Source organism: Mustela nigripes, chromosome X (assembly GCF_022355385.1).
Source record: "Mustela nigripes isolate SB6536 chromosome X, MUSNIG.SB6536, whole genome shotgun sequence".
Lineage (NCBI taxonomy): Eukaryota > Metazoa > Chordata > Mammalia > Carnivora > Mustelidae > Mustela > Mustela nigripes.
The window spans coordinates 50,949,172-50,966,971 of NC_081575.1; the positions used below are offsets into that span (position 1 = coordinate 50,949,172).

Sequence of the window (17,800 nt, forward strand, 5' to 3'; positions counted from 1 at the left end):
GGTATCAGGTATTTCATTCAGGGAAATGGTATGTGATAGGGACATGAGCAGACCATGTAATTATAGGGGCCAAGGGCAGGCCACCCAAAGATGAACCACTTTGGCATGACTATTTTGAATTAAAAGCAATCAAAATCCAGCAAGTTCAGAAAAAGCTCCTTACCTCCCCCTTAACTGCCTCAATTTAATTGGAACATAGAGTCTATACCAAGAAGACAGCTATTAAGAGAAATTTCTCTTTACCTAAAAATCTTCTTTATGTAACAGAGTAAGAGAAATATTAAGAGAAATATTAAGAGAAATTTCTCTTTACCTAAAAATCTTCTTTATGTAACAGAGTAGCCTATGTTTTCCAAACATCTCCTCTCATCTTCCTGACAATGGTCTCCCTGCCCTTTATAGTCCAGACAACTATCCCTCTCCTTAGCTCAGTATATCATATAAGACTCATGGTGTCCGTCTTTGGAATTTCATGTCTGCATGGAAATCTCTTTATGTATGAAACTACATTTGATTTTCTACTGTTAATCTGTCTCATGTCAATTATCCTTAGTGCAGCTGAAAGGACATTGAAGGGCAAAGGAAATTCTTTATCCCTAACATAACTCACATATACAAGTGAATATGACTAGACTGGCACAGTTGAACAAGAGCACACAGTTCAAATATACGGAATACTGATTTTGAAAATAATGGGGGTTAGTGAACCAGCAGATAACAGTGGCAGATAAAATTCATAAAAATTTATAAAATTCATAAAATGGGTATACGTTTAAATGTTTTATAGAAACTAGTATTTATGAAAACCTGAATCTCTAACAGAAGAGTTAAATGAGAAGGATCAGTACTCTTTAGCTAAAAGCTGCAAGACTGAATGAATCTTGAAACTTTAGCAATCTCTTTACTGAAGATGGAGGAATTTCCCATTCAATATCAGACCTTTACCTTAAAAGTGGACAATTTGGAAATATTATATTCCTATCGTTGATTTATTTTTTTAGCCTATGTTTTCTACTCACAATAGGTAAAGCCAGTCTCTGAGTCTTTTTCTTCTTTTGTCATTACCCTTATCCCTCTCCAGTCTTTTTTTTTTTATTAAAGATTTTATTTATTTATTTGACAGAGAGAGATCACAAGTAGGCAGAGAGGCAGGCAGTGGGGCGGGGAAGCAGGCTCCGTGCTGAGCAGAAAGCCCAATGTGGGGTTCTATCCCAGGACCCTGGGATCATGACCTGAGCCGAAAGCAGAGGCTTTAACCCACTGAGCCACCCAGGCGCCCATCCCTCTACATTCTTAAGCATAACTTTTATCACATTATATATATATTTTATAAATATGTATGGTTCTATAACAGACATTGACAGAAAAATAATATATCCTATAAACTGCATTTCAGAGTTGTTTTTTTCCTAACAAAACCGAAAGAGCTGATACTTATACTAACATTTCATATGTTTACTACATAGTGCTTAGACTTAAGGAATTCAATATTCCAAAGTGAGGAAAAACACATAGCCCAACTTAAGCCATGAAGTATGAATAGTACCAAATAGGCCATCAGAAGAGCCATATTTGAAACTGGACTAATTACTGATTTTATAACCTTAAGGAGATATATTTCTGGCCACAGTTTCTTTCTCTACAAATAAGACTGCTATACTAAGTGTTAGCCAGATCATAGACTCTATAGGGAAGCTGATCAGGTAGTAATGGTGTCGAAGGTACCAATCCCATTATCTGCAGACAAATGACAAAGAATTGACAAAACCCTAGGACTAAAAACTATCTGCTACTATAATACACAGACATTATTGATACTGACAAAAACTGATCACAAGAATTGGCATTTCTAGCCTCTGTTAAGTACTATTTCAAACATTTCACATATATTATTAACTCAAGTGTCACACTAAACCTAAGGGGTGGACACTAAAATTATCTCCATTTTACAGATGAAGATATTGAGATATTAAGTATCTTACATAAAAATCGTACCAGTTATAAAGTGGTAGAAGTACATTTTAAACCCAAGGAGTCTGGCTCTAGAGCCTGCTTTCTTAATTCCACTTCTGTAACCAAACCAAGCCTTATTTGTTAGTGGGCCTTTGTTTAACGTTTTACCATGACCTCCTGCTAAGGAGCATAATGTACAAATAAAGCAAGTGAAATTTACTAATTTTTATTCCAACATAAAGGGCTACTTCAACAAAGAAATGCACGTTAATCATTAATCAATGTTTCATTTTTATCATCAAAGCCAATGATGAGTTTGGCTTTAATGAACAACAATAACAACTATTAATATTAATGATATCTAGTTTTTAAAACTTAAAATGACTGTGTCTTCTATACGCTGAGCATTAGTGATTAGCATTTCTTTCCTTATGAGGGGGGGAATCATTAAAATGGGTTGGTTCTCCAAATAAAACTGCCATTTACTTCTCAAATCAAAAATCTACTCAGTATACTATGGCAGATATGATGAGCAAAATAAGATTTGAGGTTTCTCCCTTTCTTTTGTGATAAATAACAATCTATTCACATATTCTAAACAGACATGTCACAGAAGTTCATTTATCTGTGTATATAGCATCCCACAGTTTATTCTGATACAAACTAAGTCAGACTTAGTAGACAATGACATTTATCATAAAAGCATAAATTACACAAATGATAGCTGGTTGCCTACCACAGACATTTTAACACTAAATTCACCATCTTACCTTTAATGTTTTTGCTACCTATTGAAATACCTTTTCAATGCAGGAATATTAAAAGCATGATATTTAATATAATCAAAATGATCACCATCATCACATGAAATGAGAAAATCCATCAAAGCATATAAGCCATTGAAGACTGTTAAGAAAATGGAGATGGTATCAAGGGTGGGGATATGAATAGAGTCTTGCCTAAAGGAAGGGCAATGATATCTCAAGGTTTTCTGAAGACCCATGAAACTCACAAATTCTCATAAAATGAAGAATGTGTTCAGAGCTTTGAGACTCTGAGACATATCTGTAATCACTAGTAACCAAAAGAGTCTCATGATTGCTATATGCCTTGCAAAGTTTAATAGGACTGAATATTTCAGTGAGGACCTTGGGGAAAAATAAAAACAAGGTACTGGAGACCTGGAGGGTATGCATCCATTTGCTAAATATGATTCAAAAACCTAAGTTAAAAGGACATTTATACCTTGGGACAATAGGTATAAGAGACTATGATACCAAAAATATCACCTAGGCTCTCAGACACTGAGGCCAAAGAATTCTGAAGGGATAATTTCACAATATTTACATAACTTATAGGTTCCACAATGGTAGGATCTCTGAGGGGCCAAGGGCAGTTGGCCCAAAGATGGGCCACTTTGGCACGAAGATTATTTTGAACTAAAAGCAATCAAAACACAGTAGATTCAGGAAAAACTCTTATCATCACCTCAACTGCCTGACTGGATGAGGAAGAGAGGTATTAAAAGAGATTCCTCTTTACCCAAGAAACTTATCTGCATAGCAGGGCAGCCTTTGTTTTCTAAGTGTCTCCTCTCACCTTCCTGCTAATGGTCTTCCACCCCTTCTCATCCTAGACCCCTAGCCCTCTGGTTAGCTTTATCTTTGGAATTCTGTGTTGCTTAGATTCAGTCTATACGCAGAATTATATTTTATTTTCTCGTACTTACCTGTATCAGGTCAATTTGATTCTTAGTATAGCTAGCAGGACTTTGGCAGGCAGAAGAAATTCTCCCTCCCCACCAATGCATAAGTTTAAAATAATTCTCCATATAGAGTTGACACTTGAGTAGTGTGGGGATTAGAGGTCTCTGCTTCTCCCCCCTGGATAGTCAAAATCTACATATAACTTTCGACTCCCCAAAAATTAAACTACTAACAGTCTACTGCTGACCAGAGGAAGCCTCACTGACAAAATAACACATAATCCATATGCTCTAAGTATTACATACTGTATTTTTATAACAAAGCAAGCTAGAGAAAAGGAAATATTAAAAAAGTCATAAGGAAAATACATTTACAGTACTATACTGTAAAAAATCTACATATATGTGGACCCACAAAGTTCAAACCTGTGTTGTTCAAGGGTAAACTGCACTATATCAACAGGACAGAAACAGAACATGTGTATGAATGCACCTACATACGAAAAAACATCCACAGAAAAAGAGAAAGTGATCCATGTACAGATCAACCTAAGAATTTTCTGTTCGAGTAACTACTGATACCAGTAAAAGAGGTTAATTCTGAGATTTGCTGACACTATATTCCCATTTCCACTGAAGAGTAAAATATACCACCCAGAATATGTCCTTTTGGCATAGAGATTATTTTAAATTGAACATTTTCTGAGAAATAGAGGAGACACAGGAAAAGCTATGAAAAGAGTGGAAGTTACCCCTCTGTAAGGGAAATTTACAATTATAGAAGAAATCTCCATTTGTAAAGGTGTCTCCCTCTCAGTACCAGAAAGAGAAGGATGGCTATAAATCAAGAGAAGCTTGTCAACAGAGAAAGCACTTAAATCTGCAATAACAAATCCTACCCTAGTTTACTGTGTTTTTCCAGGTAACTTCCTAGAGCTGGCCTCCCCTACCACACTCCAACATTTTTCTTTTTTTTTTTTTTTTTGAAATTTTAATATAATTTTTTATTTTTTATAAACATATATTTTTATCCCCAGGGGTACAGGTCTGTGAATCACCAGGTTTACACACTTCACAGCACTCACCAAAACACATACCCTCCCCAATGTCCATAATACCACCCCCTTCTCCCAAACCCCCTCCCCCCAACAACCCTCAGTTTGTTTTGTGAGATTAAGAGTCACTTATGGTTTGTCTCCCTCCCAATCCCATCTTCTTTCATTTATTCAGGGTTTTCAGCCAAAAACCTAGAAGGGTGGAGGAAAAATTGTGTTTCCACCCCTATACCATATACTCATTATATGTCAATATTGGGCTTTTAGAACTACTGTGTTATTATAACCATCTCCTTAAAGAGGGCTAAGATGAAAAAACAAGAAAAACAAAAAAACATTGCCACATAACAACAGAAACTCTTGTTTAGGTGGCAAGTAACAAATCTGATTGTTTACAATGATACACAGCAGGATTATATGATAGGCTAGTTTTGAACAAGAAAATAAGACAATAATCCAGCTTTTCTTTATCGCCTTTGTTTTGTGACTTTACAGTTTGGAGTAAGACTTTTTCAATCAAATTGTGGGTATCTAAATTCAGTATCGATCATCAAAAATACATTAAGGGGGGCACCTGGGTGGCTCAGTGGGTTAAAGCTTCTGCCTTCGGCTAAGGTCATGATACCAGGGTCCTGGGATCGAGCCCCACATCAGGCTCTCTGCTAGGCAGGGAACCTGCTTCCCTTCCTCTCTCTGCCTCTCTCTACCTACTTGTGATCTCAATCTCTGTCGAATAAATAAATAAAATCTTTTAAAAAAAATTTCCCTCATCTTATTTAAAAAAGAAAACATTAAGGATAATATAATTACCAATGTTCTTGGAATATCCACACAATGACATCTTATCCAAATGCACAGCCTATATACATAGTCACTGAAGATAACATAACTGTAGCAATTTTAACTAAAGATCTACTGAGTAAGAATTGTGACTATGACCACTAAGTTTTGACATATAACACATCCTGTAGGGCAATATTTAATGAACTAGTGGTTGTTACTAAGAAAAACAGTGAGCAAAATCTGGCCTTACCATCAGACAATTTCTTAAAAAAAATGTGACAGTATTGTCATTGAGAATTAAAACATCCAGTAAATTTCTGTCAACATTTTACTGACAAAAATGACCTAACAGAATCCTTGACCTTCAATAAAGAGATTAAATGCATCAAGCACAAATCATTAAGTATCTTTCAAAAGCATACAGTAACAATTTTGACATTTTACAAGGTAATTTTTCAGAAGCATAAATGGATAAAGGTTTCATTCTGCAAAATCACTAAAATAACTTCATTAAACTGATTAAAATTAAAATTAAGGTCAATCATATTTCATGTTTTCTTTACTAGCCTCAAAAACTATGTGACAAAAATTATTTAAATCAAAAATGGTCATTTTTACATATCTGACCGTCATACTTCATTGTGAATGAAGTCATAGTGAGCATATAACTTAAGATGGCACTTGATAGAAATCTACAGTATAAGTACAATAGAAACAAATTAGTAATTTGTGTTTTAAGCCTTTCTCTTTTCCCAAGGCTTAGCTACTTAAATAGGACTAACGTGCTTTGATTATGTTTGGATTTAATAAGCGTGTCCAATTTTTATAATTTTTTTCACTAACTAAAATCCTAGACTCAGAAAATATATTCTTCAGTTATTAACTGTCTTAACCAATATAAGAACATATTCAAATAATTTTTATAGGAGGCTAACCTAGCACATTTCTTTCATTCATCAATCATCTCCTTTGCAAACTGTGAGGTTTGTGAATACAGCTGTAATAAATTATTAATTAATAAAAACTGCCAATTTTTCATGATGAATTGGTACCAAATTTATTTCAAAATGTGACGGGAAATATCCGGCAAGGTTGCTTCAACTATAGAATAACCTCCCAAATCCCTACCTCCATGCCAGACTGCTCCTTTGGTTCTCAAACCCTATGCTTTTCTAGTTATTAAACATTTCCAGCTGAGTATTATTCTCAACAGGATCCACAATTCATTCTTTCTCCTACCAAAGCTTATGCCCTTTCTGTATTATCTCAGTGAGTAGCAAGCTAGATCCTCCAATAGCCCTAAACTCCAAAGATTCCAATCTGGCTGCCATCAGCGCAAAGCCTTAAGAAAATGCTTATGCTAAGATCACTAATGCTCTCCATGCTGCCAAATATAAAATATTTTTTGCTGTCCTCATCTGACTCAACTTCTCAGCATTATTCTACATGATTAAATCGGTAATTTCTTCCTGAAATATTTCCTCTCTTGGCTTTTATAATGGTTTATTTTCTTCATTTTCCTACTTCTTTTGTTAGCATTTCATTCATGGATTCTTCCCTTATATCAGCCCTTGAAATGGTGCTGTTCCTCAAGTATTAATTCTGGGTCCTCTTTTTTTTCTGTCTCTAAAATTCCTCTTTAGGTATTTCTTTTTTTTTTTTTTTAATATTTAATTTATTTATTTGACAGAGAGAGAGATATCACAAGTAGGCAGAGAGGCAGGTAGAGAGAGAGGGGGGAAGCAGGCTCCCTGCTGAGCAGAGAGCCCCATGCGGGGCTCAATCCCAGGACCCTGAGATCATGACCTGAGCCCAAGGCAGAGGCTTAACCCACTGAGTGACCCAGGTGTCCCTCCTTTAAGTAATCTTATCCTTTTTCCTGGTGTCAAACCCCACATGCATGCAAATGAACTCCCAATCTCTTTCTCAAACCCAGATACTCTTCTGAGCTCCGATCTTCTACATGTAACTACCTATAGGACATAGCCACTAAACTATCTTATATCTCAAACTTCGTTAAGTCTGAAAACTAAACCTAACTTGATTTTCCCACTGTTCCTTATCTCAGTAAGTAGCATTAACACCCATCACATGAGAATTCCTATTAGACTTCTCATTCCCCTTCTTCTCTGTCTCTCACCTCCCCCAAGTTAAATGTCATTAATTGTTAAATTAACTTTCTAAATATTTAGCTCACTTCTTTACATCTCCATCGCCACAATCCTGGTTCAAGTCATAAAAATCTCTAAGTTAGGCTATTATTAAAAAGCCTCCTAAATGTTTTCCCATCAATCTTTTACTTTCTTACAGAAAGTGATCATTCTAAAATGCAATCGGATCATATCACTGTAAACCCCTAGTTTAAAAAATCCATTGAAATTTAACCATAGGTCATACTAAAAAGGTCCTTTACTAGTCAACTTCAACCTGTTATCTCCCTCCTGTCCTTCATACCACATTCTCCAACCAAATATTTTATGCCCTCCTCTCGAACAGGTGATGTTTTATCCTATCTACCCTTATTCATGCAGCTTCATGAGCCTTGAACAACTTTCTTCTTTTGGGAAAAAAATACATGTAACTCAAGTCCAAATTCAAAGGTTTTTTTTTTTTTTCTCTCTCTCTGAAAACTTCTGGGTTCATTTTTAATTATTCTTTAATAATAAAAATTTATTCTTTCATGGCTCTTAACAGCAGATTCCATTTGTGGCATAGTAATTATGTATAGCCGATACTTCGTCTATTTGCCTTTCTTTGAAAAATGAGTTCCTCGAGGACATAAACTATCTTATTCACCTTGCTATACCTAACTGCTAAGAACACGGTAGCATGAGGTACAGTACTCTTTTTCAGAGAAGGCCTACTGCCCTTCTTCACCAATAAACCTATTCAATAGGAGGTGCTTCTTCCTCTGGCTTATTAGCATGACATACCTTCTCAAGTGTCTTGAGTCTTGTCACACATACTGTGATATCATTAATACCTAGGTAAATGCAAGAAGTTTTTATTTTATGAAGACTTCATTTTTATAAAGACCTTATAGAAATATCTCAATCAGTTACTTTTATAAAAAGAGATTTAATGTTTTTGTTTATAATAAAGTCATTCTAACTTGCTTGCATTCCAGCATGTTTTAAGAGAGAAAGTAAGAGAGTTGCAGCTAACACAGAAGTAACTGCACAACACCTTGTACTCAACTATGGCAGAAGTCATGACATGAACAGTGTTCATTAACTGAATTTTGTCAAACAAAGTTGTGCTCCACATCTTTTTCCCAACATCGTCTCACCTAGGAGTAAATTTCTAGACCTTCTATTTGATTCCCCACTAGTGAAAGTCCCAGGGCTCTGTCCTTGTCCTTCCATATACATCCCCCTCATTAATTCTGCTTGTATGTATTAGTCGCATCACCACTCAATCCCATTTCCTAAACTGTAAGCAGATGACCATCACAATTAGATTACAATGAATACAGAAAATGCAAAGCAAAGTCAGATTGCCTGATAACACAAAACCTCTAACAAAACCTTAAATAAAAGGAAAAAGAAAACTATTACTCGGAGAAGTAAGAGAAAGAGGATGGTACCATGAGGATACCCTAAAAGGAAAAGAAACATGGTGGTTTGAGATGTAATATGCTTACTAGTATAAAATGTTGTTCATTATCTGAAATTTGTCAGGCAGGTTCTACTCTAAATCTCTTTCCCAGAATACTTTCAATCAGGAGCCAGGTACCAAAATACCAAAAGGAATATAGCAGATAATATGGCTTGTGTTAAAATGTCTACTACATGCTTTTTCAGCTTGGTTAAAAATGCTCTTTATCACCTTTTCACATTGAGGTTTAATTAACCTCTACTGAGTTTCAATGTCAACTAACCTGTCAAAATACCATAATCTATAATCTTTCTTGTTTAATAGGTCCAAAGGGATCCAACCTCCCTATATTCATCATGCTAACATTTCAAGCTCAACAGTGGTCTAGCAGCATGAGCATCAAGAATATCCCCCATATATGTGAAATATAACCATGAACTTTCAATTATTATTGCAAACCTCAAGAACTAAGAGAATTTAGTTAGAGTTTAGATCTTAATGTGCTTAGACACCTGGACATACAAATATAATCTAAGGGAGAAAAGACAGTGAAGGCAACTCTGTAAAGATATTACAGACCAGAATTTTCATTACTTCCTTGCTATATTCTAGTATTTAGAATAGTTCTTCTTTCTCAAGAAACACTTATAAGTTAAGGCACAGTAACTGTATTTTAATTACACTGAAGTTTATACCACTCCACAAGCTTAGAGACAAAGAAAATAAACTGTTGGTTATTTATGTATTCACATAGATACAATAAGCTGGCTCCTCTAGTTACCCATTATAGAAATGAAGCCTTTTATAATGTACTAAATTCTAAAAGCACTATATTGATAAAACAGAAAACCTCTTACAGTTACTGATATGATACACTTTATCCCTAGTGAATAGCAAGAAAAAGTAAATGATGATTCATTGCAGAGCTTGATGAAATGTTAAAGGGAAACCATTATCATGGCAAATTGCATATTCATAAATTATAGTATAATAAAAAGGATCACAGATTGGAATGCCTTGGTTTGAATCATCATTCCCCAATTTATTATCTGTATTATTTTAGGCAAGTTATGTAACTTCTCTGTGCCTTATTTTTCTCATATATAAAATGGGACTAACAATTGTAAGCTCAAAGAATTATTGAAAAAAATAATAATGAGTTAACGTATGTAAGACAATTACAACAATGCTCACCACAGAGTAAACACCATATAAGTGTGAACAATTATTATTATCATCATCATTTCTTTCCCAGCCTCCATTTGTGAGTTTATTTACATAAATTGGATTTTCTTTTTAATGTACAAGACAATAATCATTTACCCAGAGGTCAGGAGTTATGTAAACTGCAATTAAAGATGCTGTATTTTGAAGGAAGGGGGGTGCTGAGAGAAAATGCTGAGATATATTCCAGATTCCACTGTTGATGACATAAGATTATAGCACATATAATTCTCCAGGGTAGCATTTGCCTTATTCTTAACAAAGAGAAATTAAGCACCTTCAGTAGAATTAGCTTCCTTTTAGCAAATGAAAGGTGGAGAGAGAAAAGAATGAAACAGCACAGAACAGGAAGCACTACAGAAAACACTTTGAGTGGAATTTGAGTGAAGGACAGAGTCCTATACAGTAGCTGCCTATCACATGACCTGCCTGAGCGGTCTCTAGAGGCTAGGACACTACTGTGCAAATTAAAGCAGGTTAAGTCTCTCCAGTGTATGTAGACTCGTGGGTACACACACAGCTTAGCAAACAGAACCAGTGCCAAACTACAGCCCTTAGCCAGACTCTCAGCAGGGCACCATTGCACAATGAATAACCATAATGGGAACCTTGGCCCTTCAGTACCACGCCGCCAAGAAAGCTTCTTTAGAATATAAAAATGAAAAGATTGGGATCTTTCAAGCCTGGAACAAATAATTCTTTCTACTGCTTATCTTTCTCCTTTCTCTAGGTTGAGTCTAGACTTTTTCCTTTTGTTAAAGTCCCAGCATGAAGGAAAAATTACTGGGCAGACAAGAATCCACTTTACTGTAGGACATGCATAAGTGACTGAGATTTTATGAGTAAATGTAAATGAGTCACATAAATTTAAGGATGTGTTTGTGTGTACAACTTACATGAGACATTAAAATATGTTGGTTACCCTTCCACATACATATGCATGACATGTCTTAAAATCCCCTTTATGATACCACTTCTAGAAGACCAAAAAAAAAAAAAAAACCCTACTAGAATTGTATGATTCCTTTTATACATTACTGCTTCAAAATATCAAGTGATACACAAACACTAGAAATAAAACAGAGGCCAGTTACTTAAAAGAGTGGGTTTGAAACTTTCTCACACACTTTCCAGAGAGCCTCCAAAATAATTTCTTTGGAGTTCGCAATCAAAAAAACTAAGCTATCTTAGATGCAGGTTAGCATATCTCAATTGCAATATACTTTCCACATGCACTAGAATACTGTTTGAAAAAATTATCAAAGAAGTCATATTATCTTCTTGAATATACTTCTTCAATGCCTTTACAAATGAGATTGTTAAACTGGTACTAAATACCTCTCTGCTAAAATGAAATGAAGTAAAATATTACAAATGAATATATAGCAATGGTCATGGATAAAGTTGGAGAGCTCAATCAACCCACCAAGGATTCAGATTTGGTGCTGTATTTTCTGGGCTGTAAAGATGAGGAAATAATCAACAGTCACAGTTGCTTTACTAGTCTGCTCATTCCATAAGACTAAGTTACCAGAGAAATGGCTACATAAGCATGGAGCGCCTAAAAATGAGTGAGAGGGCCCTCTCGTATCTATCATAAATAATAATAAGCCACAGGAAAAATACTTCAAAACTTACAAGAACATTTTTTCATATATGTATAATCCATTTTGGCAATTTCCCAATAATTAATAAGTGCTGAATTTACTGTCAACTCCTAGAACAAGATATTGCCTAACCTTTAAAAATTTCCTTGATAGAGGGTATTATTTCTATCTAGAAAGAGAACGTTGGAATATGTTACTTCAAGACATTTAGTAGATGATCCAAAAGAAATAAACTACATTTCTTTCTGAACTTGAGGGGGTTTTTATCAGTATACTTTTGGTGACCCTCAGGCATACACAGAATGCAAAGATCTCTCTTAGATAACAGATTTAATTGGAATGAAAATAAAATTATCTCTTTACCATAATTGAATCATTCACTTTGTAATTAATTCATGCCTAGCACACATATGACCTCAGCCTAGAGCAAAACAAAAGAAACATTAGAGGCACAATGTTCATTTGACCAAACTGTTAAACACAGAGAAAAAAGTAAGACTGTTTTTACCATCAAAGCAAAAGAGGCATAAACCCCGAGAATCGAAGCAAAGGTTAATGCTAAAGCAATACATTTTATTTCCATTCATCAACACTAAACTAATTCAAGCTAGTTCCAAAGGAGATCCAAAGATCTCCTATCTAATTCAAGGATATCCAAAGATCTCCTGTCTTTGGAAATATTCATATAGTACATCCAAAGATCATTTTACCTTGATTATCACTTTGTTTTGATCGTCTGACCTTCCTCTGTCATTACTGTCACCCTTAGCCTTTTGTGATCTGATAGCTAGAATAGAATATTTACTGGATCGTACTTCATTTGACAAAGTCCTAAACCTGTAACTGATTGCTGATTCCTTGTTCTTATCCTCTGCACTCAACCCATCAAAAAGTAGTGTTGGCTTCTACTGATATGGGTTTTAAGTTTCACAATTCATATGCTTTTAAAATTACTTTCCTTAGCCATCACATTTAATCCTGCACCTAAGTAATTCCCTATCATATTACTATATTTTATCTCCTTTGGAATGCTTAACACTATCTGAAATTCATATTAACAGGTTTATTATTATGTCTTTTCTGTTAGACTGTAAGTTCTAAGAGACTCAGAATCATATCTGTCTTAATTACAGCTAAATCCCCACAAGACCAAGACTAGCATCTGGTACAGAATAGGTGCTAAATATATGTATTTGTGAATAAAAGACTGTACTGAAAAATAAACTTAATGATTACTATTAAGGGACTCACAGTTTCTGTAAAGATTGTTTACTATATGGTTCTTGAGAAAAAAATAGATTTCTGAAAAAATATAAGCAGTTCCCTCAAAAAAATTTGATTACTAATTCTGTAAATCAAATGCCTAGTGATGTGGCAAGCATATTATACCACCTGTAAAAATCTTCATCACAAACTTAATTTTCCTTTGATTGGAAACTCTAATTGCTGTCTTCTTCACTCCCATTTCCAAACTTCAAAATACAGGTCAATCCCAAAGTTCACTGGAACTTTTTGATTATATTAAGGAAAAAATAAGAAGACTCAGATACACATAGGGCAGAAATAAGAGAATAACTAAATAAAAGAATAAGTGGAAAATATTGTCCCTGTTGTTGAAAATAGTGGTTCAGTTACCATACAACAGCTTATACTTACCTAAATAACAACAACAAGTAATTTGGATCCTAGGTAATTCCTGAAGGTAGTACAGGAAATAGTTAACTTGATTCTAAGAAAGCAGGCATGCCTGAAAGAGCAGAAATACAGGGATGCTATCATGGCAAAACACAGTAAAAAAAAAAATCCCTTTCTACCACAGAAAATTTAGCTACTCATTCTGTGGGTCACAGGCCTAATGGAGCAATAAGCATTCAGTGAAAACTAGTAGTGTACAGCATATAACAGAAATTCAATACATATTTGTTGAATGGACAAATAAGAAGTCTCAATGGCAGCTTGAAGAATTGCTAGAATAAAGCTGCTATCTCATTTTGAGACTAAATTAGTTTCTGTGTAGGGCATCACTACTGATTAATACCTATACATGGAAATGAAGCTCCCAATGCCCAAGCATCAGTTGAACCAAGATCGTGAAATGTAAATTTGTCACTATGTTGCTTATGCAGGTATCTGGGTCTGCTGAGAGAAGGAAGATGTGCATGTCTGAGGGAAATGGGCAGGAGGAGGACTATTTTATAGATTTATATACACTGAATTTAGAGTTACATTATCTGTAAGATTTATAAAAAATTATTCTACCTTTCATTAAAATTTAGTCTCAAAGGATTCTTCAGTCATTGCTAAGTAATAGAGATTAGCATTGACTATTTCTTGGGAAATGTATCATCTGCAACCAGCAAACTCTGTACAGTGGTTAGGACATTAATATGTTAAGTCTATTAAATGGTTCATTTAATTCATAGCTGGCACCTTCAATATACTTCAATATATATACTTCAATATACTGTCTATTTTGACTGGCAAAGAGCTATCTAATATTACATGAGCCCCAGTTGCTCACCTCTATATGGTAACAGAATAAAGTTGCTATAATTCTATGAATTTCAGGGTATGCACCCTTAAGAGTTAAGCTATTATTTGTACATCCACTCAAGAAGTTTTGCATTTCTACTATACAGATATACAGAACATAAATAATAAAGCAGGGCATATTTTCATCTCTAATCCAAAGATCACAATGATGAATTTTAATATAAGTAAAATACTTATGTTCTATAATCAGCCATTCTATGAACTCCAATGTTCTAGCAATTCTTATTTTCTATATGGAAAGTTGCTTACTTCCAAGGTGTCTTAATAGCAGTCTTCAGGCTAAAATTTGTTCAAAAATATTCAAAACAGCCTGACTTTAGGTTAGTATTGATAGGCTTAATTATTTGTAATGTGTAATTATTTATGTGTTGCAAATGCACTATTATTAATATCAAAGCCCATTTACATGACCCATTTTGATGATTCAAATTTAAGTTATTTTATGTGAACCCTCTAATCTGACCTTAATTCAAAATTGGAAAGTGCAGAAATATGAAGGGAATACCTATGAATACTGAACATTCTAGTGAGCCATGTTGATGGGCATTAAATAGAATGATTCTTAAAAATGAACAAACACCTTTCATACAAAAACTAAAAATGGGGCACCTGGCTGGCTCAGTCCGTTAAGTGTCTGCCTTCTGCTCAGGTCATGATCCCAGGGTCCTCAGATCAAACCCTGCATCAGGCTCCCTGCTCAGTGGGGAGCCTGCTTCTTGCTCTCCTTCTGCTACTCCCCCTATGCTTGTGCTCTCTAATTCTCATGCTCTCTCAAATAACTAATAAATAAAATCTTTAAAAAAAAACTAAAAATGACATAGCATGATTTCAACTTGTCTAAAATTGCTATAAAATTAAGTTTTCCACAACCTTTTAAATAGTATACTTTTTTAAAAGATTTTCTTTATCTTTATTTATCTGAGAGAGAGAGAGAGAGATCACAAGTAGGCAGAGAGAGGAGGAAGCAGGCTCTCCACTGAGCAGTAAGCCCGATGCAGGCCTAAATCCCAGGACCCTTGACACCATGACCTGAGCTGAAGGCAGAGGCTTAACCAACTGAACCACCCAGGTATACATTTTCAATGTATACATTGAAATGGTATATGGTATACATTTTCAATGACTTTTTTAAAGCACTCTATTTGAAAAAGTATTAAAAAATGTATGTTGGTAGGATGACATATTGTTTCCTTTGAGAGGAGCATGCTCTCATGCCTGCAACTGCTACACATAGTCACTTCCTAGCAGATGTTTGGAAATGACCTTGGAACCCCACATTTCAATGTCACCTCCAACACTGGATTCTAAAATAAGTATACTTAAATGACCAATGAATAATACTGTTCAGATTCAGAAGCAACTCAGAGAGAAATATAGATAGTATGGAGAATCTCCCATAACCACCATATATCACTGAACCAGACTAACTCCCTTCCCTTCTTATCACACCCATTCTGGCTTCCAAAATAAACTCCAGACCTGCCCAGGCATGTATCAGGCCCATAGAATGGGCCTGCAGTTTCTATGATATATACTTCTCAAATACATAAAAGGAACCTAAATTATCAACTATATAACTGACATCATGTGAATGACCTCGAAACTGCCAGTTTGCATAATTAAGAACACTGGGTTCAAACTCACCTTTGCTATCTACTATCCTGGTGACCTTTGGGTAAATCTCTTTAATTCCTTTATGGCCCAACTATCTCATCTATAGAGCTGGAGACAGTAACATTATCTCATTGGTTTTCTTTCATGAGGATTAAATGATTTAATATATGTTTAAAAAAAAAGTTCAAAAGAATGTATAGCATATAACAAATGCTTCATGAGTCAACTATTTCCTGTCTCTATAGTCCTTCTATTAGATACATGCTGAATGTCCAGGTCATATATATGTTCTTGTTGTCTGCTGCTTAGTGGCTGAAATGCAGACTATTCTCAGTAACCTGTGAACAGAATGCTCACAGCCCAAACTGAATCTAACAACAGTCCATTAATGAGTTAATTTTATATACATGTATATGTAACTCCATATGCTCCAACTCTAACTACATTAAGCCTGAGTTGTTTACTGGATTCTTAACAACAATACTACTGTTGCTGCAAGAGATGGGAGATGAGAGAATTAAAACAATCTACAGAAAGAGTCTTAGAACTTAAAAATAACACCCAAAATAATGTAAATCCATTGTATTTCTTACGACCATGAAGGAATTCAATAGCAGATGTATGAGATTTCTGCAATGTACAGCCCAGGAGAAACTTAAGGCATGAGAAAGCACATGGATAGCATGTTTCCCAAAGGCCGAGAGTCCATTTTCTCTCTGCCAACAAAGGTTTAAGATTATTTTAGATAAATCTTTAATAAGTCCTAGGTCTGGCTATATAAAAGCTGTTCTCATTGCCTCTTTTACTTCTTACACCTAGTCCAAGAGGACACAAATAGGCCTGAGCTAAAGTTACTGACATATAAGAAAAAGACTACTATAAAAACATTCGATTGCCTCTACCTTCCACATATACCCCCACAAGTTTTATACTTTCATTCAAATCGATTAAAGCAGGTAACTGAGAGCTGCTACATATATCACATAAATACTAAAATTATTAAAAAAAGATTACCCATTTACAGACATTTATACATAAAAATCAGAACTCTTAAGACTACTAATTTATTAGGTCCTAACTACACTCTATTAAATTTATTTATTGGTAATAACTCTCAAGCAAATATTATGCAATACACACACACACACACACACACACACACACACAAATATAATATGCCCACCAAGGAAACTGATAATGGTATTTTAGAAAACATTATTAAATCTAAGAGAATTGATAATAATAAGTAATAGCCTCAATGTCTCTGAAGGTATGAAGAAATATAGACTTACACTGTAACAAAGTAAAAAAGATACTGTAGTATTAGGATAATGAGGAAAAGACTTTGTACAAATGACTATATCTCTCAATAAAGATTAGTTAAAATATATTCAGTTATCTTCCTAAAAAATAGCAAAATTAAGAATTTGTTGACTTACTTTTATTAAGTACTTTCATATTAAAAATATACTATTACATCCTGATCTGGTAAGGTGCTAAATTTTAAAAGCACTTTCAAAAGCATTCAAAAGTAAAGAATGTAAGAGCTCTACAGTGTGGAGATGTTCTCAGGCAGATGAAACTCCTGGAATCAGCTCAGGTCGATATCTCAGGGTTGTAGGATAAGCCCTGCGTGGGGCTCCGCACTCAGCACAAAGTCTGCTTAAGACTCACTGTCCCTACCCCTCACACTCTCTCTCTCTCTCTCA

At 34.8% G+C, this 17,800-nt stretch overlaps 1 protein-coding gene across 1 annotated transcript in view; it reads right to left on the reverse strand.

Annotated features, from left to right (window-relative positions):
* Positions 1 to 17,800, reverse strand: part of DIAPH2 (diaphanous related formin 2) — a 987,699-nt gene that overhangs the window by 626,309 nt on the left and 343,590 nt on the right. The window lies entirely within an intron of this gene.